Here is a 25,997-nt window from a genome sequence, read left to right on the forward strand (position 1 = left end):
CGAACATTGTCTTCTTGGTTCCCCTCTATTCTTGGTAGGTTTTTAGTGTCTTCTAAGGTGAAGACAGTAGCAAAGTACTTGTTTAATGACTCTGCCATGTCTTTGTCCCCTACTATAATTCCTCCCGTCTCTGCCTGTAGCGGACCCACATTTACCTTCGACAGCCTCTTCCTCTTTATATATTTATAAAAACTCTTGCAGTCTGTCTTTATGTTCTTCGCTAGTTTGCCCTCATATTCCATTTTCTCCCTCTTAATCACTTTTTTGGTTCTCCTTTGTTGATCCCTTAAGTTCTCCTAATCCTCGGGTTTACTACTCATCTTAGCTGTTTTATACAACAACAACAACAACAAGATTCCATTTATAAAGCGCCTTTCACGTCAGGAGGACGTCCCAAGGCGCTGCACAGTTGGGTCATGACCCGAGCAGGGGGGAAATGGTCAGGGTGAGGGGAGGGAAGGGAGGGAGCGAGGAGGGGAGAAATGGTCAGGGTGAGGGGAGGGAAGGGAGGGAGCGAGGAGGGGGAAGAGAGTCGAGAGGGGAGCTGAAGGCTCGGTCAAAGAGAAAGGTTTTGAGACCGGCCTTGAAGGAGGAGAGGGAGGAAGCAAGTCGAAGGCACTGGGGGATAGAGTTCCAGAGCCTCGGGGCTGAGAGGCTGAAGGCCCGACCACCGATGGTAGGGCGGTTGGGGCGGGGGATGTGGAGCAGACCGGAGCCGGAGGAACGGAGGGTACGGGCAGGTATGTAGGTTGGAGAGGTAGGAGGGAGCAAGACCGTGAATGGCCTTGTAGGTGAGGATGAGGATCTTGAAATCAATCCTCTGGGGGATGGGGAGCCAGTGGAGGCGAGCGAGGGTGGGAGTGATGTGGTCCCGAAGCCTGGTGCGGGACAGTACACGAGCTGCAGAGTTCTGAATGACCTGCAGCTTGTGGAGGGAGGTGGCGGGAAGGCCGGCGAGGAGAGAGTTCCCATAGTCCAGCCTTGAGGTGACAAAGGCGTGGACCAGGGTTTCAGCAGCGTGAGGGGTGAGGTAATGCCGTAGTCTGGCGATGTTCCGGAGGTGATGGAAGGCGGTGCCAGTTGTGGTGCGGATGTGAGGGAGAAAGGACAGCTCAGGGTCGAACAAAACGCCGAGGTTCCTGACTGGCTTTGAGAGGTGGAGAGTGCAGCCTTGGATGCTGATGGTGTTGGCGCCTGAGGTGCGGAGGCGCTGACGTGAGCCAATCAGGAGGGCCTCGGTTTTTCGCACGTTGAGCTGAAGAAAGTTGTCTCTCGTCCAGGACTCGATGTCGGACAGGCAGGCTGTCAGGACATCGGTGGTCGTGGAGTTGAGAGTAGAGGAGGAAAGGTAGAGTTGGGTGTCATCCGCATACATGTGGAAGTTAACTCCATGTCTGCGGATGATGTCACCAAGGGGGAGCATATAGAGGGTGAAGAGGAGGGGACCGAGGACAGAGCCCTGAGGGACACCACATGAGACAGTGTGGGGGGTGGAGGAGAAGCCATTTGTCGAGACAAAGTGAAGACGGTGAGAAAGGTACGACCTAAACCACTCAAGGACAGTGCCTTGAAGGTTGAGGTGGGAGGACAAGCGGTGGAGTAGGATAGCGTGGTCGACCGTATCGAATGCTGCCGATAGGTCGAGGAGGACGAGGAGGCAGAGGGAGCCCTGGTCACAGATGGTCAGGATATCATTGGTGACCTTGACCAGGGCAGTTTCTGTGCTATGGGCAGCACGGAAACCTGACTGAAGGGGTTCGAAAAGTGAATGGGTGGAAAGGAAAGAGCGCAGTTGGGAGGCGACAACTCTTTCCAGGACCTTGGAGAGAAAGGGGAGGTTGGAGATGGGCCGGTAGCTTGATAGCTGCGACGCATCAAGGGAGGGTTTTTTCAGGGTGGGCGTGATGGTGGCAGTTTTTAAGGGAATGGGGACAGAGCCAGAGGAGAGGGACAGGTTGACAATGTCGGTGATATGTGGGGCAAGAAAGTGGAGCTGGGAGATAAGGAGTGGAGTGGGGATGGGGTCAAGGGAGCAGGTGGTTGGTTTCAGGGATAGGATGAGTTTGGTGACAGAGGGTGGGGAAACGGGTACAAAAGTAAGTAGGGGAGGATGGGTAGCAGTCGGAGTGTGGGAGTGAGGGGTGGGGGGTTGGTGGATGTTGGAGGGGAAGTGACCGCGGAGCGAATTCCCTTGATCTTGGATTCAAGGAAATCCAGCATCTCCTCGCAGTGAAGGTTGGAGGAGATGACCTGCGCGGGTTGGCGGGGGGGACGGAGGAGTCGGGTTGTGGTGGAAAACAGTAGCCTGGGGTTGTTCTTCGCCTCCAGGATTATCCTGGAGTAGAAGGACGACTTGGCCGAGGCTAGAGTGGAGCGGTAAATTTTGAGGAGGTCCAGCCCGGCTTCTTCCTTTAACTTTATACTTTCCCTAACTGCTCTAGTTAGCCACGGTTGGGCCACCTTTCCCGTGACATTCTTATTCCTCAAAGGAATATGTGCTCGCTGGGAATTTTGCATTATCTCCTTAAACGTCTGCCATTGCTGGTCTACTGTCAAATCCTTCAGTCTAATTTCCCAGTTTATTTTGGCTAAATCCTCTCTCATACCAGCAAAATTGGCTCTACTTAAATTTAAAAGCTTTGCTTCGGACTTAACTACTTCTCTCTCTAACTTAATGCTAAATTCCATCATATTATGATCACTTTGTTCGGGGGTCTATTAACTACTCCCACTAGAGTTTTCTGCCCCTTGTTGTTACGTAGCTCTACCCATACTGACTCTACTTCCTGCTTTTCTGATTTAAAATCATTCCTCTCTACTGTTTTTATCCCATCCTTTATTAGCAGGGCCACCGCTCCTCCTCGTTTACCACATTGCCTATCTTTTCTATACGCCACATACCCTGGATGGGGCTGCACTGCATTGTTGGTGGTGCCATGTTTGCAGTGACATGTTAAACGGACATCCCATGTGCCTGTTCAGATGGACATTAAACATCCCATGGCACTATGTGAAAAGACAAGGGAGTTTCTCCCAGTGTTCTGGCTGACAATCCCCCAGATAAAATTAGCCATACATTCCATTGGCTGTTTGTGGGACATTGCTGTACTCAAATTGGCTGCTGTATTCCACTACAAAATGTGTAGTCATCACGTTTTAAAGTAAATCCTATAAAGCATTTTGAAAAATTTGCTCGACATGAAAGGCGCCATATCATTTGCAAGAATTCTTATTATTGTAATTGTAATACATATTATTCTTTGGCTGACTCAATGTGAGGTAATCTCAAGAAATATTATAAAGAGAACCCTGATTTCCTCTCCTGTTGCGTGTTCCCACTAGTGTCTTGGCTTCATCCCAGATTCAAGTTAGCAGAGTCATGAAGCAGAATACATGAGCAAGCAACGTGCAGGAATGTAAGTTAAGTTTTGGATTCAACGTCAAAAATCTAGTCATCTTGAAATAATAATAATCCTTGCATTTGATATAGCGCTTTTCACGTCTCCTCGACGTCTCAAAGTGCTTCACAGAATATGCTGTAAAGTGAATATTTGTATTCACTTTATATTTATTTGTGGGCGAAATGTGAATGCAGGGTGTTCCTGTACATGTACTCTTGTTGAAGAGTTCAAGGTGCAGTATAATAAGTAAACTGTTGTAAAATATGTCTGTGCCCTAACAGATTACACATTTCTTAGAGTAAGCTTCACTTGGGTAATTCACAGTGAGTGCTCAATGTGATCAATAGCGGATCCTGATGCTTTGTTTTAAAAGGAGCATTTGTCCATCTGGACAGAGTGTTTTATAAGACTTTGTTTTGTTCAGCTGGAGTGTCTGACCCACTTAGAAAAGCATTCAAATATCAAGAGTCTTTGATAACTACTACCGCGAGCATATATGTGGTTTCCTCTTGTCTGTTAAGGAAGGCACATTCATTTTCTGGAGCTATATAGCCTGTCTGCCTAATTCTGGCAAGTGCAGATTGGCAAGAGCCGAGGGCTTGTAATTCCAGAGTGTGCTTTAAGAGTGCTGCTGGAGTTTAACTAGCTAGATCTGTGTAACTTGCCACTGTGAGCACGGGCAAGATTCCACTGCTTATCCAGCTAGGGACACCCTACCTGTTATGGCTTTGGCTTTCAGGGTCAGCATAAAATGTGATATGTAAAGTTGGATTATTTTTAAACCTCACCAAGCGCAGAGGAGAGCAGTATTAGTGCAGCGCAGTATGATGCCTTAATCCAATCAAAACATTCAAATGAAATAAAAACACTTTGCAAAAGTTCAAGCTCTTAGACTGCATTGCGTTTTGCGCATTGCTTGTTCCACAGCAGGTATCAATATCAATCTCACCTCACCATTGTCAATCTTACCAGATAAATTAGTTATCTATTTCAATGAGGTGGTTCCTCTACACACCACTATTTATAATCTTGCTGCTGCCACTTATTTGTTGATTTTTACCAATCCAGCCGCCTTTTTAACAAGTCCTTACGGAGCTGATGAGAAATCAACGAATGTTATATGGCCTTATTCAAGGAAATAGCAGGGTAAATTATTCATAAAGGGAATTAAAGTCTTTACACAGAGGAGGGCTGGAATGTGGACTTCTCTGCCACAATTAAAACATAATTGAGTCCATAATTGTTTTATAACAGGATGAGATTACATGATGGCAAGGAATAATAGAGTGCATGCGGAACAAGTAGCAGAGTAGTTCATGAAAGATAATGGACAGGAGCACACTTCCCATCTGAAACGATGAATTTAATACAACGCCTTATCATGTCGACAAAATGCTCCAAAGTTCTGCAAAGAGTTTTAATAGTTTTATTTGTAGGCAAACGTGTCAATTAGTTTGCACAAAGCAATACCCCACAAACAGCCACAAAGTGAATGACCAATTTTATTTGGAGGTTTGAATGACCAGGAAATCAGAAGAAATTTCCTTCTCTCATAGTATTATGGGATCTTTAACGATCTGAACAGGTAGAGGGGACCTCGGATTAACCTTTTATTCAAAGGATGGCACCTCCAACAATGCAGTGCTTCCCCACCACTGTTTTGGAGTGTGCACATGGATTGTGGTTTCAAATTCCCGTGGTAGGGCTTGAATCCACAACCCACGACAATCACAAATATGATTTTGATTCAAGAGTTATTTCCAAGAAACACGTATTTGATATAAAGGTCAGAAACATATTGTTTTAAAATGAACATTTTTAAAGGTCATAACAAGAGACATCAGTAGCATAAGGCCTAGATATATTTGCTTTTGCAAATCCTGTTAGCTTTCTGCTATAGCTATTTTCTGGGTTGCACTAATATGATGTTCCCTACTTTGTGGTTAGGCACAGTGCTAATTTTCCAGTGACGCAAGAATAATAAAAGAGCCAAATGTTAGCTTCCATTTCTTCAATGAAGAACATTTTATAGAAGTCTGACATGACTCACTCGAATCACATGTACACAGTTCTCAGAAATTAAAAAGGTCTTTAACCATTAAATTGCCAGTCACCATTCCACTGTACCGTTCAGCAGAGAGAATAGTTTCAATGGCAACAACATTGGGAGAAAGCAAGAAAGTAAAAAAGAAAACAATGCAATTTACATTTGAAGTGTGGCGTGGTGTCCTAAAGCTCAGTGGATAGAGCTCTCGCCTCGCAAGCGAGAGACCTGGATTCGATTCCCGGCAGGGCGAAACCTTGGGCAAGTTTCCTTACTCCACACGCCTGATAATAATTCCTCAAGAAAAAAACAATAATAAATTAGTAACTTCAATCCACAACTTTTCTGTGGGATAATGCTGTGCGCAATTGGCTGCGGTGTTTTGCCCACAAATATACAGTCAATCCACTTAACAGTATATTCTGTGAAGCTTTTTGAGACGTCTCGAAGATGTGCAAAGCACTATTGCAAATGTAAGGATTATTATCATTTTATATTATTACATTTACAGTAAACTCGGGATAACTCATTACTCCAATAATAATAATAATCCTTGCATAAGGAGCCTTATCATGTAATTGAGATGTCTCAAAGCGCTTCACAGAGTATATTGTAAAGTGGATTGACTGTGTGGGCGAAACGCGGCACTGAATTGCATACAGCAGTGTCCAACAAACAGTCGTGGATTGAGTGACCACATTTTATTTATTGGAGGGATTATTACTCGCGAAAAGCGATCTGTCAATCGACTAATCAGCAGGTTTCTAGTTACTGCTAGAGGCGTGTGAAATAAGGAAACTTGCCCAAGGTTTCGCCCTGCCCTCGCTTTGAGGCGAGCGTGCAAATCACTATTTAATCAATCAGTTTGAAAAGGCTGACCCTTAATCTTGAGACTATGACCCCTAGTTTTAGATTCTCCAACTGGGAAAACAGTCTCATGGCATCTACCCTGTCAAGACCCTTAAGAATCTTATAGGTTTCTATAAGATCATTTCTAATTCTTCTATATTCTAGAGAAAGTAGGCCTAGTTTACTCAACCTATCCTCCCCGGTCAACCCCCTCATCCCAGGAACCAACCTAGTGAATCTACGCTGCACCTCCTCTAAAGCGAGTATGTCCTTTCTTAAATAAGGAGATCAAAACTGCACACAATATTCTAGGTGCAGTTTCACGAAGGCCTTATACAACTGCAGCAAAACTTCCCTACTTTTGTAAACCTTTTGCAATGAACACCAACATGGCATTAGCCTTCCTAGTTGCTTGCTGTACCTGCGTACTAACTGTCTGTGACTTGTATACAACCACACCCAAATCCCTCTGAACACTTACCGCTTTTCTATTTTTATTACCTGGGTGGATAACTTCCCCATGTCTTGCCCACTCACCTAGTCTGTCTATTTCCCTTTGCATTATTTGTGTGTCATCCTCACCTTATTCTCCCACCTATCTTCGTATTGTCTGCAAATTTAGATATGTTAAGTTCTATTTCCTCATCTAAATCATTGATATAGACTGTAAATAATTGAGGTCCAAGCACCAATCCTTGTAGCACTTCACTAGTCAAATCCAACCAATCTGAGAAGGACCCGTTTATCCCAACTCTCTGTTTTCTTCCTGTTAACCACTCTCCAATCCATGCTAATATATTACCTTTTATTCCATGAGCTCTAATCTTATGCAACAGCTTTTTATGTGGCACCTTGTCGAATGCCTTCTGGAAATCCAAATACACCACATCTATTTGTTCCCCCCTATCTAACCCGTTAGTTACATCCTCAAAAAATTCTAAAAGTTATGTTAAACAAGATTTCCCTTTCGTAAAGCAATGTTGACTCTACCTAATCATGGTATGATTTTCTAAGTACCCCACGATGATGTCCCTAATTAAGGACGCTAGAATTCGCCCTACTACCGATGTCAGACTAACTGGTCTATAGTTCCCCATTTTTGTCTCCCACCCTTCTTAAATAATGGCATTACGTTTGCGATCTTCCAATCAATGGGAACCATTCCAGAAGCCAGGGAATTTTGGAAGATCAAAAACAAAGCATCCACTATCTCTGCAGCCACCAATTTTAAAACCCTAGAATGCAGGCCATCAGGTCCAGGGGATTTATCGTTTTTTAATCCTATCAATTTCTCTAGTACTATTTACTGATGTTCATTTCTTTAAGTTCATCACTAACATTAGCCTCCAGGTTCCCCTCTATTTTAGGTAAGTTTTCAGTGTCCTCTAATGTGAAGCCAGAAGCAAAATATTTGTTTAATGACTCTTCCATTTCTTTATTCCCCATTATAATTTCTCCTGTCTCTGCCTACAATGGACTCACATTCACTTTTGATAGTCTTCCTCTTTATGTACTTGTAAAAACTCTTACAATCTGTCTTTATGTTCCTAGCAAGTTTACCCTCATATTCCATTTTCTCCCTCTTAATCAGTTTCTTGGTTTTCCTTTGCTGTTCTCTAAGGCCCTCCCAATCCTCTGGTTTACTGTTCTATTTGGCAGTATTATAGGCCTCTTCTTTTAATTTTACACTTTCCCTAACTTCTCTAGTTAGCCAAGGTTGAACCACTTTTCCCGTGGTATTTTTATTTTTCAAGGAAATATGTGATTGCTGGGAATTATGTATTATATTTTAAACGTTTGCCATTGCTGGTCTACCGACATATTTTTAAATCTAATTTCCCAGTCTATTTTAGCCAAATCTTCTCTCATATCTGCAAAGTTGGCTTTATCATGTGGAGTCCTGTAGCTCAGTGGTTAGAGCACTCGCTTTGCAAGTGAGAGACCTGAGTTCAATTCCAGGCAGGGCGAAACCTTGGGCAAGTTTCCTTACTCCACACGCCTAATAATAATCCCTCCAAAAAACCAAAAACAATAATTAAATTGGTCATTTTCAATCTACGACTGTTTGTGGGACATTGCTGTGCGCAATTGGCTGCCGTGTTCGCCCACAAATATACAGTCAATTCACTTTACAGTGTGTTCTGTGAAGCGCTTTGGGACGTCCTCCTGACGTGAAAAGCGCTATATCAAATGCAAGGATTATTATTATTATTATTATTATTATTTAAATTTAAGACCGTTGCTTTGGGTCTCTATCACTCTCTAACGTAATGTTAGAGATATCAGGAGTTTACTATATATCACACCTTTCACATCAGGAGGATGTTTCAAAGCACTTGTAAAGTAAATGCAGCTGCAGAAATGGACAAGAGGGATAGGAAAAGACAACAGAGTATTTTTTTACAAAAAATACATTCCCCAAATTGTTTAAAATTCTCTGAAATTAAGCGACATTCATACCCTGCAGCCTGTGACTAAAGTAAGCTTTTGCATAAACAAAGATGAAATACCATCCTGATTCTGACCTCTTAATTTAAAATGTACAATTCCTTTTCCCCTGACTAAAATCAGTCATTCATTTGAGATCAAGGAACTCTCACTTTTAGCACGTGAAGCACTTTTCACACAGACTTATCTTGATAAGGCGACAAATTACAAGAAATGTGCAACATATGTCCCAGGTGCAAAGGTGATAAACATTTCTATCTTGTAAATAGTCAGTTTCAGTACAAGTTTCGTTGGCTCAGACCAGCTTGTCAGTCGCTCTTTATTTTGCTGTAAAACTTCCCTTCAGTTAATTATGTTGATTCATTGAATTTCACTTTGAGAGACACCAAATGACTTTACATCGGTTCAGTTAACTACTGCTGCTGCGCGATGTTAAGAACGGCAGCGCCTCGGGTACGTCAGTGCATCAAATATTCAACTGGTTGGATGAGGGCTTTCTTCGCGATCCCTTTCCAATCGGAGCAGGGGAGGGGGCAGCTGCGTGGGGGGAGGGGGCATCGGGGAACACGGTGGTTTCCCCAAGGGAGAGAGAGGTAGGTCACATGCAGCATTATGAGTCTAAGAAAGACACTTTGCACACTTAAAAACAAAAACACTCGGATGGCATATTTCAACACAACAACAATTTGCATTTATATAGTGTCTTTCACATGACATCACATTTTGTCTTTCTTGTATTTTGTTTCTCCAACAAAATATATAATAATAATAATCCTTGCATTTGATATAGCGCTTTTCACGTTGGAAGGACGTCCCAAAGCGCTTCACAGAACACACTGTAAAGTGAATTGACTGTAAATTTGTGGGCGAACGCGGCAGCCAATTGCGCACAGCAAGTATATACAGTCAATTCACTTTACCGTATATTCTGTGAAGCACTTTGAGATGTCTCAATGATGTGATAAGGCGCTATAACAAATGCAGGTCTCAAAGTAATATCATTACTAGCAACAACAAGTAAGACGACACTAAGTGAACTTATATTATCTAAGACGATGCTTCTTGGGAGTGAGCGTTGCATTGTTTGAGTTGCTGTCATTTGACATTAAAGATCCCATGGAGCTATTCGAAACGTGAAGGGAGCTTTTCCCTGTGACCTAGCCAACAATCCCCCAGATAAAATCGGTCACTCAATTCATGGCCGTTCATGTGCAGATTGACTACCTCATTCACCAACAAAATACACACTCACTGCAGTAAATCCTGTGGAGTGGACCTGCTGACATGAAAGGAGATTTTCATTGAAATGAGTTACAGTGCCATATCACCAACAGCCATGGAATGACTGAACATTTTTTATCTGGGAGATTGTTGGTCAGGATACCAGGAGAAACTTCCTTTTCTTTTCAAATAGTATCATGGGATCTTTAATGTCCAGCTGCAAAAGCAGATGAAAACTCGGTTTAATAGTTTAACATTTCATTTGAAGAACAGCACCTCTGATAATGCAGCTCTCCTCCATCATCAGAAAGGAATGCCAGCCTAGACTATGTACTCAAGTAGGTAATAATCTGTTTACCTAGCTGTAAGTAGGAACCCGGCACTTAGTTAGTTGTCGGATCGCTTTCCACGGGTAATAATCACTCCCCACCCAAAAAATCCACGATTGTTTGTGGAACACTGCTGTACACAATTGGTTGCTGCATTTCACCCACAAAATACATAGCCAATCCACTTTACAATATATTCTGTGAAGCACTTTAAGACATCTCAATGATGCTCTATATCAAATACAAGGATTATTATCAAAAAACAATAATTAAAATATGGAGCTATTAATCTTTATTTTGAATTTTTCTTGTGTTTAGTTTGAACCCAAACCCTTTGTACCAGTGTGAGACAATGCTGGATAATTGTTGTGTTGAATCAGACATAGACAGACATAACAGACAATGACAGGAAATTCCTGCTTGATTTCCCAAATTAAGCAAAAATGACTATTTTCTTCCAGATTTCAATCTGTTTTACATAGGGTTTTAATTTCTTGGGATATTTTTTCTCCTTTCCAGTAATGGAATGAGATGGATGAAAAGTAAACCGAGTTCTTGAGTACCTGAATGGACATTAAAGATCTCGTGGCACTATTCAGAAAGAAAAGGGGATTTTTCCCAGAGGCTGGCCAATAATTCACCGGGGATAAAATTTGATCATCCAATTTATGGATGTTTGTGGGACATTGCTCTGCACAAATTGGCTACCGCCTTTGCCTACAAAATACACAGTCAATGCACTTTGCAGTATACCCTGGGAAGTGCTTTGAGATGTCCTCCCAATGGGAATGGCGCTTTAGCAAATGGAAGAATTATTATTTAGCATTATAATGGATTAGAAAGCCTCAGCCAAAGTTTAACACCACTCTGTCATATATGCCAAAGTTGTCATCTCTTTATAATTTAAATCTCTTGGTGAACCTTATAGTAGCAAAGCATAATTGTGTTGGGATGAACATAGAATCTTACAGAACAGAAGGGGGCAGTTTGGCCCATTGTGCCTGTGCCGGCTCCATAAAAGAGCTATCTGAAGAGTTCTTTTCCCCTGCTCTTTCCCCATAGCCTTGCAATTTTTTCCTTTTCATGTATATATCCAATTCCCTTCTGAAAGTTAAAATGGAATCTTCCATTGCTTCTACCACCCTTTCAGATCGTAACAACTCTCTGCATAAAATAAATCTCCTCATCTCCCCAATGGTTCTTTTGCCTATTATCTTAAATGAAAAATGGGCTGTGTCAAATGAGGCTATTATCAGCACCGAGAGCAAGGTTTAAATCAGGGAAACCTCCTGATCTATCTAGCCCTATATCACATTGGGGATTTCCCAAGCAGCTTTATTTTAAGCACTTTAATTATATATGTTGATGACCACTTCCACAAGACCAGATTTGAAATGACCAGCATATTCTATGAAGTAACTTCAGTTTTCCAATAATGGTATCACTTATTGTCATAATAAGAAACCTGAACCATTGCTCTTTGTTTCCTGGTTACTTACTTTGACTGTCTGATAAATACAAATAATTTAAGTCTTGACACAGGGAATTTAGTCTGGAAAATTCAATATGGGTGGCCAGGTTCCCAAGCCAGGGAAGTTAAAGATTTTTATATTCATTCTCTGATAAGGTTCCCCTCTCCTTGCCCTGTTGACAATTTGCCTTCCATGCCTGGCACAGCTCCTGGGATTCTTCACGTACGCAAGCAAAATCTGTCCAGGTTTATTAGCCTGCTGTCACCCTCTGAGTCAGAAGATTGCGGGTTCAAGCCCTACGCTGAGACTTTGACGTCATACCATCTATACCGTTGCAGATCATCCAGAACTCTGCAGCCTGTGTCCTCTCCTGCAACAGGCTCTGCGACCTTATCAGCCCCCATCCTCGCCTGACTCCACTGGCTTCCCATCATACAAAGGATACAATACAAGATCCTGTCCTCACCTGCAAAGTCTTCCATGGCCTTGCTCCCCCTACCTCTGTGAACTCTTAACCCTCTACCATCCTGCCCGCTCCCTCTACTCAGCCTGCTTCATGTCCCCCACCTTGTCTACCCTATCATTGGTGAGCAGGCCTTCTGCCATTCTATCCCCACCCTCTGGAACTCCCTCTACCTCGCCCCTCCCTTGCCTCCTTCAAGACCCATCTCAAGACCCTCCTCTCCGACCGTGCTTTCAATCACCCTGCTTACCCCTCTGCCCTCCCTCCTCCCCCACCCCGACTCCCAGCTCGGGTCCAAAACACTGACTCTCCAGCGCCTTGGGACGTCCTCCCAAAGTGAAAGGCGCTATACAAATGTAATTTTTTTGTTGTTGTTGTCTAGGCTGAGACTCCAATGCACTGCAAGGGGTGCACTGCATTGGTGGAGGTGCTGATATTAAAGATCTCACAAAATTATCAGAAAAGAGAAGGGAGTTTCTCCTGGTGTTCTGACTAACAGTCCCACAGATAAGATTGATCATTCACTTCATAGCCATTTGTGAAACATTGCTGTGTGAAAAATGGCTGCTGCTTTCATCTACAAGATACACAATTACTACACTTTACAGTAAAATTCTTTGAAGCAATTTGAGACGTCATGCCAATGTGACATATAAAATGTAAGAATTATTATTACCAAACAGAGCCAGGCTGAAACTTTTTTTTTAAAAAAAGGCTCGACAAATCTGAACCAATTCCTCTGAAGAACGGCAGAAAATCCTCTTCCAAATTAAGAACTCTCCAAATGTTATTTTGCCTTCAAATTTGAGAGAAATTGGATTGAAATACTTGAATCTATCATTATCTGCCCCAGTTATTTTTGGGGGCACATACATACTTATCAATGCTTCGTAGGAGTAGATATGAGATCACTGAACAGTTGGACAGCAATCGTGGGGGTTTAGGGAAATTCCCTCTCAGTTCACCACTCAAAACTCGAAGACTTCAGGTGTGAAAATCAGAAACCAGCATTTCAAACATGTGAGAATATAACTTAAAGTATGACAAAAGCTGACAATGTGCAAAGAAACTGAAATATCTTCTGTGAAAACCCATTATATTCATTTCCTTTAAATGGATATATTTAGCTACAGTGCCGATTATCACCTTACAGGAAAATTATATTGTTATAGAGCTAGTTTTCAGAGTTTAACATGGAGTCATATATTTGGGATGTTAACAAAAAGAGTTTTAGGTTTCTAGTCAGCTGGGTACCTGACACATGTGGTTACCCATTACCATGTTGAAGAATTTCCAAACTAGACTGAGAGTTCCATGCTTCCCATCCATACGCATTAATTCCGATGTTTGGAATGGAATGTGCACTCTCTCCCTGGAGGAATGCATTATGTTTACCTAATTCTGGAGAGTATTAAATGTAATTTGGCAAGAGGTAAGGCTTGAGGACCCCAAAGTGTTTGTTGATACCAGAGATGAAAGGATGTACTGCAGCTACATACCCAGACCCTTCTAATATATTGTTATCAACTGAGGCAAGCTGGCCTTGTAAGAGGGCATCAATGATCACTTCCCAAAAATGTATGCACATCCTGTGCTTTTCTAACCTGTCAGCAGCCCCTATAAGTGGGGGAGTGGGGGTGGGGGTTGATGAAGTGGGCGAGGGGGGGTACAAGACCTAACTTTGTAACTGGATCTTGTAAGGGGACACAAATGAGTTGTGTCTTTTTTTCCACAGGAATTTTTTCATTTTTAAATAAATGTAACTATATATTCTATCCATAAATAAACATATATATATATATATATATTGTTTAAAACAAATCAATGATCGCTTCTCAGCTTTTTGGCTTCTCTGCCTTTTAGTGAAGATCAAACGTAGCCGCGGTTCTTATAAAATAACAATAATCCTTGCATTTGATATAGTGCCTTATCATGTCTCCGAGATGTCTCAAAACGCTTCACAGAATTTGCTGTAAAGTGATTTGACTGTAAAGTTTGTGGACTGTATATTTGTGGGCGAAATGTTAATCTGTTCATTTATGATACCAGAAATGAAAGGATGTACTGTAGAAAAACAAAGGAATAACTGATAACTTAATTTATCAGTTAATCCTTGGAATATTCACCTGCCAGAAAAAATCTCTTCTCGAGTTTACATGCCCATGACTGAATCTCCCCATAATAAAACATTATGGGAAGATTGAGCTCCTGGCAGAAGGTACGTTCGACCCTCTGTTGGTTGGGAACAGTGTTGCAGTACATCCGAGCGGATGACTTTGATCTGTCCTCACAAAGAGGAAGTGGAAATACTGGAATACAGAAATTGCTTGAGCATTTGGTCTCTCGGCTCAGGCCGGGCTTGTCCTGCCAGAAAGGCGTAACCAGTCACCAGACTTGCTAGGTGTTGTGAAGAGAGATATGCTGCTCAATTAATCATTTTAATTCACATCTAGCCACTTGCAGCAATCACTATTTGTGACTTCACAAGAACACAAGAATGGTTTGGATGAAGAATGTCACATCATTGCACTGTTTAATAAGAGTAGAATAGTTAAAAAAAATGTAATTGAAAAAATAGCTGGAACCTAGCTATGGATTGCATCTATTGACTAGGGAAAAAAATACAAATATAGAGTAGGGTGGGTGTTCTGGAGGGATGAGATCAGTTGACCGTTAGCCCATGTCATCCCTCCAGAACACCTACCCTACCTTCTCTTGATCCAATTTCTCTTGTTCCCAACAAATGTAAAGAGATGAAGAATTAGTATTGGAGCCTTGAGGAAGCCATAACCACCCAATGTGAAAGGACCTATATAAATGTAAACCGTATTGTAAATGTAAAATGTAGCTCTGAAAAATTGAAAGAAACAAGCGTTGGGATGGCCCATAAAAGGGAATGAAAGGTGTCAAAGTTTACCTTGAATGGATGGATTCTTGGAGGGCAAATACTGACGCAAAAAATGGGCTGAAAGGCTTCCTACTGTGCTGTATATTTCAACGGTTCTGAGTCTTCACCCATTGAACTATAAGGGGAGAGAAGGTTGTGTGCACTGAAGGAATTGTGATCGGAAGGAAGTTGAATGCAGAGGATAATCAATAGCAAAAGAGTGGATAGAGTTGGAACAATAAGTGTAGGGAGTTATCGGTACAGAGAAAGAACAGGAAGCGAGAGAGATGTACAAAATGCTCATTCTAAATACAATATAAATGCATGTTTGTTGCTGCTGATATGACCGCTGGGGTTTCACAGACTCAAAAATCAGAGCTTCAAACTCATTTTGTCCTCTAGCAGAATAACAATGATCTTTGGCAATTCTAGTATGAAGTCAGATCAGGATGCATCTTGTCTTTATCTCATCGAGATCCTGAGATTGACTGGCACGTCGAAAGGCGGACTTATTCATTGATTTGAATCTAGCACTAAAGTAATATTTTCTAAAAATTCTTCGATACAATCACTGTGAGGGACTAAAACAATGCAACCTAAAGCTTTTACAAAGATTGTGTCACATAGTTTGATGTCTTACTGAGAGGTAGACTGCTCAAGGAAATTAGTGCCCATTGTATCCCCTTGATATTAATGGCATTATCAGAAAAAAGGAATGAAACATGAAATTTCCCATATTAGTTATTTTGAATTCTGTGCAAATTCCTTTCTCAATAAACTGACCCATTATATCTGAGAAGGTGCTACTGACCAGGGAAATGTGTTCAATACATTATTGACCTAGGAAACAACTGGTTAAGGAACATGTACAGATCAATGGGAAATTCTAGCAGATAGCATCACATAGAGCCTAAAATGTAATGGAAAGGTCATCAGATAACTTCTTTATCTGTTTTTCCAATCCTAAATAATATGCAATGAAACAAACATCTGGGGATGTTTCTAAGAATGGTAAGGTTGGGGAAAAAATATTTAAATTACATTAAGTTCCTGATCCTCCCCCCCCCCCCCCCCCCCCCCCCCTTACCCAGTTGTGTCTGTACAACAGATCAATTAGATCACAATAAGATAATAAAATCTCCACTTTCCATGATCCACAAGCTGGTTGTGTGGGTCTTTACGGGGCATGGGCTTTAAACAGTTCATTACATGTATCTTCCTTAATAACAACAATAACTTGCATTTAGATTGCGCCCTTCATGTGAGGTAGCATGCTTGACAACGAGCCAGTGAGAGAAGGGAGGTTTAATCAATTGACCACTAATGTGGATGAATTTGCATGGTGAACCCTTGGAATTGTACTGAAATGTTTAGACGATGAGTTCACATTTCAAGCAGGATGGCTGGAATGAAAATGTTGACCAATTTCTCAAGACACCAATTTGCCAGACACCAGCTGCTTAATTTCAAAACAAAATAAAAAGAGAGTGATATAGACTTGGACCGTTGCCTGAACAAAAATCAGTGGATGTGACAAAGTATCACACGTAAGGCTCGTTCACAAACTGTGATCCAAGATTTGGGCATAGACTTAGAACAATGAAGCAGATGATCTTGGTTAGGGGAGCTAGGTCAAAATGGGAGGAGGTATTAAGCAGGTACCTCAGAGAAATGTACTGGGACCCCTACTGTTCCTTGTACTTTAAATTGATTAAAAAAAAGTGAATCCAATGCACCAAGAAGCTCTTCGAGATGTTTCAATAACATGATAAGGCACTATATCAAATGCAATGATTATGATTATTATTATTATTGTAATGACAGTAGAACAAGAGGACATACGTTTAGAGTTGCAAAGACAATTTCAGGATAGATACCTCAAAGCTTTTCTTTTCAACAGATTGCCAGGAAGGGTGGCTGAGGCCAGGACATTGGTCTCACTTAAATAAAAATAGCTTGATACTGTGATGGGAGGATAGTATGGCAGATATTTTGGAGGGATGAGATCATATGGTTCTTCATCCAGACGAATCTTGTGATCTTGTGATTTCTAACAAAATTTTAAGATCACAAGAGAGATTTGAATGAAGAATTTGATCTCATCCTTCTGAAATACCTGACCTACCATCATCCTAATGTTTCATTTTTAATGAGTCCAGCAAGCTGGCTTCATCCTCCATTCCTGTTGTCTCAATTGTGTTTGAAAGAAAGAAGTTTGATTTTTATAATGCTTTATCACACTGAAGCATCCCAAAGCACTTCACAGTAACCACCATGATCACTCTTTTCATAGCAAACATGGAAGACATTTGTGACAGTAAGGTCCTACAAAAAGGTAAGTATTCTGGAAGATTGTTGACCAGGAGAAACTTTCTTATCCTTTTGAGCCAAGCTGACAGAGTAGAAAACTAATGCGTTTACCCTTCTTGCTATATTTGCCCTACTGCTGTCTCTCCAATCTTCATCAGATATCATGGAAAAATGTGAAAGATAGTTGAGAATGGGCCCAAATGAACACAATAATTGGGTTAGGCTTTGCAATATTTCTTAATCAAGCAATATGAAACTGACACTAAATGATTGGAATACTAATCTGATTTTTACAGCGAGATTTTCTTGAGTTCCTGAACAAGCGTGACATGACATCTGTTTATTTACCAGAAGGAGACTTATCTTGGATTTTCTAACTTGTTTAAACAGGTTTGCCAATAAAATACAGTTACTTTCCTGTAAATTCTGTGAAACAGTATGAGAATGTCCTCTCACTTCCACAGTGAAAAGGGTTATACCAAAACACTGCCCTATCATAAATGCCACCTTACGATTGATTTCTTGTAAGTGATAATCAAGTCAGGACTATCAAGTCTGTTCCAAATTCTCTGTGATGCAATGAAACAACACAGAACAGTGCATTTAATCTCACAAGAAAGATAAATACAGGCAGCTACTTAAAATATTGGCACATTTAGCGATGAAAACGTTGCTAGTGCAAATGGCTTCACGTTGGGCTTTATTCAGGTGTATTATTAATATTTCTAATAGAAATAGTTTGTCTTCTGTGACATCTGACAAAATACTAGTTCAATTTACATGGATTTGACTTTCGCCATTACTTTGCTAGGAGCCAGCAGTAGATTCCCTTTTTTTTTGTTTTGAGAGTTGTTTTCAAACAACAATATTGCTTTCAAACAAAAGTCGGAACCTGATCCCCGACTGTTCAGTGCCTTGGGACGTCCTCCCGATGTGAAAGGCACTTTACAAATGTAATTTAGTTGCTGTAGTTTTGAAGAGCAAGAAGGACTGAACAAGTTCTCCAAAGCAAACCTCTCTCCCACCAAGCACGTATCAAATATTTATCTCAATCATCATTTTAGATTGGCAATGGTTCATGCAACCAATTCCCTAGACCATGCAGGATCAAGGCTAGATTCTATGCATGCCTTGTCACATTGTCGAGACATCTCAGATATTTACTGCGAATTGGACTGACATGTATTTATAGGCAAACAATTGGGCACATCTATGTCCCACAGCCATGAAGTGCACGTAGAATCCTACAGTTCAGTGGTTAGAGTACTCACTTTGCAAGCGAGAGACCTGGGTTTGCTTCCCAGCAGGGTGAAACCTTGGGTAAGTTTCCTTACTCCACATGCCCGATAATAATCCCTCAAGAAAATAAAACAATAATAAATTGGTCACTTCAAACCACGACTGTTTGTGGGACGCTGCTGTGCGTAATTGGCTGCCGCATTTCGCCCACAAATATACAGTCAATTCGCTTTACAGTCTATTCTTTGAAGAGAGTTGAGATGTCCAGAAGACGTGAAAAGCGCTATATCAAATGCAAGGATTATTATTATTATTATAAAAAGAATGAACGATTTTATCCGGAGAATTATTCAACAAGATCTCTAGGAATTGTTGAGCAGACCACCAGGAAAAGCTTCCTTCTCTTTTCAAATAGCCTCGTGGGACCTTTCATGTCCATCTGTACAGATCTTGGCATCTGAGAACAGTAACTCTGACAATGCAGCACTCTCTACCCTTTCCAGATATCCCTTAATAGCCTTAATTATAGGATGTCTTGTGAATGTCTTATCTTGAATTATTCCAATGCCTCTGAATGCTTTTGCAGCAGTTTTACATTCTAGTGCACCCTAGTGATCTAAAGTGGCTTTGCACGCCTTTGTGCTTCACTCTGCACTGTTGATACCCTACCCTCCAACCCTTTTGATTTCAACCTCAACTCGGGTGCAAACCCTTAACTACCCAGCGCCTTGGAACGTTTTTTCTCACGTGAATGGTTCTATCTAAATATAATTTGTTGTTGATCACAGACTGACTATTATCACCTTTGAGGTTATTCTGCTCTGTGAAGTCAAGCTGTTGCTTTGGTTAAAATTCACCGCCAACATATCACACATCAAAAGCTGACAAAAAACATTTTCTTCCCCACAAAGGATTGTGAAGACGATTTGAAATGTTCTGCCCCAGAAAGCTAGAGAAATGGAACGAATAGGGATTGTAACAATATAATACAAATTCACATTTATATAGCGCCTTTTGTATTAGGAAGACCTCCCAGGGCGCTTGACAGTCCTGGCTTGGTACCCGAGCTGAGTGTGGGAGCCGAGGGAAATGGAGAAGGGAAAGATGATCAAAGGCACGTGCATGAGGAGGATATTGAGATGTACTGTGAAAGAACTGAGGGACAGTGTTCAGCAGTTATTGAACCATAACGTTTCAAAATCTGGTCCTCACCACCAATAGTACCATGGTGAACATTGTTGTAAAGAGAGTTATATATACAATGTGTATACCATTAGCAAATAAATCTCCTGAAACATTTGGATTGTGGTGGTTGTTAGCGCGCTCACCTCGCGAGAGAGAGAGCGTGTGATCAATTCCTGGGTGGGGCGAAACCTTGGGCAAGTTTCCTGACTGCATGCGCCTCTGTTTACCTAGCAATAAGTAGGAATCCTGTTGTTAGTTGAATGGCGGATCACTTTCCGGGGGTAATAACACCCACCCCCCCAAAAAAATGTGGTCATTCATTCCATGACTGTTTGTGGGACATTGCTGTGCGCAATTGGCTGCCCTGTTTCACCAAAATACACAGTCAATTCACTTTACAATATATTCTGTAAAACACTTGAGATGTCTTAACAATGTGATAAGACACTATATCATCTTAACAATGTGATAAGGTGCTATATCAAATAAAGGATTATTATTATTTATTATTACTTCAGGCCGTTTCCAATGATTAGATGCGGCTACCATTCTGCATACAAAAACCACGCTGAACCTTCACTGGAATCTCGCATGTACAATTAGGTGTATTTTTTTCCTACTCCCCGAATTATCTCACCAGTCTACACATTGGTTATGCTGTGCAAAGAATTTATAGTCCCTATATTTAACCTTTGATCCAATTGGTGGATCAGCTGTAGCTATATTTAATAGTCCAATGGCATGAAATGTTGACTAAATAGCCCTAAATGGAGCCACTGACCTTTAGAGAAAGGTCCAGTATTGTTTCCACTGATGATTAGCTCTGGAAATTTGTATGAGACAAACAAACATGGAAACCACAGTGCAGATATGCAAAAGTAGACCTATCGATCAGAACGAAAAGGAAATATGAATATGAAGCCAAATATGGACAAAGGACAAAGGAAACAGCCCTGGTAAATGGATATTTATAGCAATATAGCAAAAAAATCCCAAATGAAGTGAAGGTAATTGTTAAGGACACAGCACCTTTCATAAATCTGGTGCAATAATTTCACTGTGGAAGGAAGTCACACCTGCAAAAAAAAAGCATTGATTTCTGGATCAAACTGGAAGTCATAGAGGGTGAGAAGCATTTGCAATGCTCTCCCAAGCCTCAGATCATTCTAATAGGTCCTTGATACTGAAGGTAAATGTGTTTTAAAATGTTCTGCTACTATGAAATGAGACTGAGCGAATGCTGTCCCAATATTCCCTAAGGAGTGAGACATTAACCCACAAATTGGAGCCAAATAGTCTACAGTCAGCATAATGTTATCGCTATTCATGTAAGGCAAAGGCTGGTTGGTGATGGAGGATGCTGCGTGTGTCTCTGCAAATCTGTGGGGATTTTTTGGCTGCAGGGACTTTTTTTTGAGGTCATAATTAAAAGGACAATCCAGTTCTTATGATATATTTACATATGATATACAGCAGGATTCTCAGAAGGCATTGAGGTCTAATTTGAGAAGACGGGTTTGTGAATATTGAATCCTGCATGTACTCAGATAATTTTAAAAAATCCTTACATTTGATGTAGCATCTGGAGATATCCAAAAGCACTCCACAGGATACACTGTAATAGCTAGTGATCATGTTTTTTCTATGTGAATTTGGCAGCCAATTTGCACAAAGTAATGTCCCACATACAACCATGATGTGAATGTCCAGTTTTTATTTGGGGGATTGTCGTCCAAGACATAAAGAGATTTGTAAAAAGAATTATATCATAATTCAGTAAGAATTAAAGAGTTCATGATGGTAACTGTCTTCAAGAAAGATTAATTGGGAGAAAATGTGCATCAAATCTATTATGAAATGTCCTTCCACTGCTGGGAGATTGGTTCAGCTGAAGCTTGAAAAGATATAGTGAATACTAATCCCGGTCTCTCTATCGACCAAGTGGGTGCTTCCAATTTAATTCCCACAAAGCACAAGTCATTAACAACAACAACAACAAATTACATTTGTATAACAGCACAGAAGACAGCATTTGCACTAAAGGTGCTTTGTTCTTTAAACATGTAAAGTTTATTCTAAATAAAATAATTACTCTCATGCTTACTCAAAGCATTCCCAAGAACAAGATCCAGTTCTTTAATAATAATAATCATAATATTTTTGTTTGCCAAAGCACTTCATTATTTTTTAGATCACAGAATCACAAGATTAGTTTGGAAGAAGTAACTTCTTTGGCCCATCCGATTCCATCCCTCCAGAACACCCACCCTACCGACCTCATCACTGCTTCAAGCTTCTTTTTAAATGAGTCCGGCGTCCTGGCCTACCATCTGCAAACTGTTCCAGTTGTTGATTACCCCCTGTGTGAAAAAAACTTTCTGTTATCTTAGCAGGCCCTTATGTCACCGTGATTAGAACTGTACACAGTATTCCAGATCTGACAAGAGCACTGTACAACCTGAGAATGATGTATAGGGGTCTAATCTCACTTGTTTTTGCAATATGTCCTAGCACCCTATTTCAATTTTTTAATCTTGCCTCACATTATTTTGACGTAGTGAGTGATGGATCATTTAACACACTTAGATCACTTACAGATTCCCCATTGGCAAGTTAATTTCCATTCATGGAGTACTTGCAGAAATGAACCTTCTTTTACGACCGTGCCTTCAGACTGAACTTGTTTCAGCCATCTTCCCTCCTCCATCCCATATATCCTAACCTTAATTGCCCTCCACCACTCTCACATCCCAACCCACAGCTCGGTTGCAGATCCCTTGTCCAGCACCTTGAGATGTCCTCTCAACGTAAAAGGGGCTACATAAGTGGAATTTGTTTTTGTTACTTGCATTTTCTATTATTGGATCCTATATGTAGTGCTTTGCATTTAACAGTATTAAATTTCACTTGGCAGTTATCAGCCCATGTGCATACCCTCTCAAGCTCTCTTTGTAGGACCTTTGCTATCCCATCTGATTCCATAAATCCCTTCAAAATGCTTTGTAGTCTTTTTACCAATTAGGGGAGGGAGAGCAAAGGTGGCCGAAATTGGAGTCAAAAGATAGGTCTTAAGGTGAGTTTTGAAGGCAGGGAGGGAGCGGTCAAGGTGGAGGAACTCCAGGGTGGATTTCAACAGAATGGCTGAAAGCTTACTCGTCGATGCTGGGACAGAGATCATGAAACAAGCCAGTGTTTGCTGAACGGATGGAGCAACTGGCTCAGTAGGATCATAGAAGTTCACAGAGCTAGGGACGGGCCGACTGCAAAGGTTATCAATTTTACATTATAGAAGCTAGGAATCTCCCTTAAAGCAGGAGCTCAACATTCAGCAAAGTTTAGCTTTGACTGGAAGCTAACATCACACATTGAACCAAAAATAATCTGAAAGTGATTTCCTAACATATTTGTCATTTTAGCAACAGTTCATCATCCTTTTAATTCCTTACCGCACTCTGGGTTTCAGTTTACATGCTTCGTTAACTCTTAGTTGCACCAAATGGGAATAGGCGTAGATTCCCTGCAACATCACTAACCTCACTATGTATCATGTCCATAATCTTGTTCCTTCAATACAATGCAAGATAAACAGCAGCCCAGTCATTTCTCCCTCAGTGAGAATGCCCAATAAGTGAATGTTTTTGCTCAGAGATTAGAAACTGAAAACCCACAACCGTTTTCATTTTTCGTCAACTGGCTTGATTCTTGTTAAATGCATATTTACAGTTGAAAATTCCTGTTAAGTGCATCTTGCTTTGTCCTGGCTTACCTGGTTTCTCGCAAAATTGCTCAGTCATATTTTGTATCCTGACCTACAAAGCCAAGATGGAAATTATTTTTTTTTGTTTTCTTTCTCGATTTTTCATTGATTTTCCTTCAATGTATGTCGAGCTCGTATAACGGAAATATTGGGTGTCTGAACATTCATTTTTGCCAAAGTCACTGATGAGCCATAACTTTCACCAGCTAATTTTTACTGCATCTAGAAACTTACAGCGCGCAGAAAGAGGCCATTAGGCCCATCGGTACAACACAGACTCTAAAAGCAAACTGCACTTTCAATCTCGCTGACCTGCATTATCCCCAAACCCCTTCAATTCTCAAATTCTGGGATTTGATATAGCACCTTATCAGGTTGTTGAGACAACTCAAACCACTTCATGGAATATACGATAAAGTGGATTGACTGTATTTTGTGGCCAAATGAATCCCGTGGCACTATTCCAAAAAAAAGGGAGTTTCTCCCAGTGTCCCAGGCAATAATCCTCCAAATAAAACTGGTTAATCACTTCATGGCTGTTTGTGCATAAATTGGATACTATATTCACTTATAAGTACACAGTCACTCCACTTCAAGGTAATTTACAGTATATCCCATGAAGTGCTTTGAAACATTTCTACAATGATAAGGTGCTATGTCAAATGCTAGGATTATTATTATTTATTCCTGTGAAGCACTTTGAGGCACGTTCCTGATGTGAAACATATTATACCAAATGGAATTTTTTATATGTTTCTATTGTCCTAATTCTACTTACAGTAATTACCACAAGTCCATCCTTTTTACATTGAATGCTACCAAATCTGGCCCGGATGTTAACTGAAACATTATTTCAGCCAAGCATTAGGGGGTGGATGCGACTGAAATGAGCCCAGTCTGACATTTACCATGGTCTTTGCATGTGCTAAGTGCATTTGTTTCAAAGAGCACAGTGATGCCTCCCACTCTGTTATGCTAAACATCTCCTGTATATTTCAGTGAGATATGAATCTGATCATGGCTGAACACCATAATACAGTAACCAATGCAATTACCCACTGAACTTTCAGAGGAGACTTAAAAAGTACCTTTAAAGTACCTTTAAACCTTTGAAAGGTTATTGAGCCACAAATTACATATCCAGCATCCTTCAACATTTTCGATTATGAAAGTCCATTTCACTTACTGTGAAAGCCCATTTCACTTACTGTGAAAGTCAGTCCATTTCAGGCCCCAGATATCCCTGCATGATTAAATTCCAATACGTGACTTTTACAGTTAAATAATATCATTAAAGAAATCATAACCAGAGGGAATGAAGATGAAGGTAAGCTCTTATTGGTGCATATTCCAACCTGTACGAGAAATGTCTTTATAACTGTTTATTCTGCTAATGTGATCTCTTTGGGAAATTGATAAATTAGGTCCCAAAATTCTACCAGGTCTTAGCCTTCAAATGTAGGATCTTGCAGAATTGTGGAAAATTTTTAATTCTGACTTAAATTGGAATATGATTTACTGCAATTCTTAAAAAATCAATTTGAAATGATTACTGAATTTAAGAATTGTCCACAATCCTGCACAATTGTAAATTTTGAGACAAAATGGTTTTACAGACTAAGATTAGGTGGAAATGTGAAAAGGATTATGTTGAAAGGATCATGACTTGTTTCTTTAAAAACCTTGGCTGTGAGCCACAAAATAATGCAGCTGTTCTGTCCCACAAACACTGGGTAAAACAATGAAAGGCAAATACTTTCTAAATTTACCACAATTCCCTGGTTTTGTTGCTCAATCACTGATAAGCTTTAGTTTGCTACAATACATATGCTGAGTGCATTCACCTTACAGGTCCACTTTACAGCAGCTCAGCTGAAAACTGATCTCTCTCAAACAATTAGGTCTTATCTGTGATACAGTTGTTTGATACCAGGGATTCCTTAAAAAACAAGGGTGGGGGGGGATTCCCTCTGGTAATTGGAAGCACATTATTCTATCCCACAGGATAGAATAATACTCTGCTTCTGATCACCTTCTGAAGCATTGTTCCCAGTGGTCAGTCAACAGGAATTTTAGTGGGATTCCTTATTAAGGAATTCTATTAAAAAATACCCCACAAAATAATAATAATAATAATAATAATCCTTGCATTTGATACAGCGCTTTTCACGTCGGGAGGACGTCCCAAAGCGCTTCACACAACACACTGTAAAGTGAATTGACTGTAGATATATACTGTAAAATATACAGTCACTACAGTTTACAGTATATTCTGTGAAGCGCTTTGAGATGCCTCGAACACATAAGACGCTATATCAAATTCAAGGATTATTAGGAATATTATCTGGAAGGAAGGAAGGAAGGAAGGAAGGAAGCCAGAAAGGAAGGAAGC

At 40.7% G+C, this 25,997-nt stretch overlaps 1 long non-coding RNA gene across 1 annotated transcript in view; it reads right to left on the reverse strand.

The window, feature by feature from the left end:
- Positions 1-22,016: 22,016 nt before the first annotated feature.
- LOC103180012 overlaps positions 22,017-25,997 on the reverse strand; it is a 28,252-nt gene continuing 24,271 nt past the window's right edge. Inside the window, exon 4 of the long non-coding RNA XR_488051.2 lies at positions 22,017-22,208. This is a non-coding gene — a long non-coding RNA (uncharacterized LOC103180012). The remainder of the gene's footprint in view (positions 22,209-25,997) is intronic.

This window comes from Callorhinchus milii, unplaced genomic scaffold, assembly GCF_018977255.1.
Source record: "Callorhinchus milii isolate IMCB2004 unplaced genomic scaffold, IMCB_Cmil_1.0 Scaffold5, whole genome shotgun sequence".
Classification (NCBI taxonomy): domain Eukaryota; kingdom Metazoa; phylum Chordata; class Chondrichthyes; order Chimaeriformes; family Callorhinchidae; genus Callorhinchus; species Callorhinchus milii.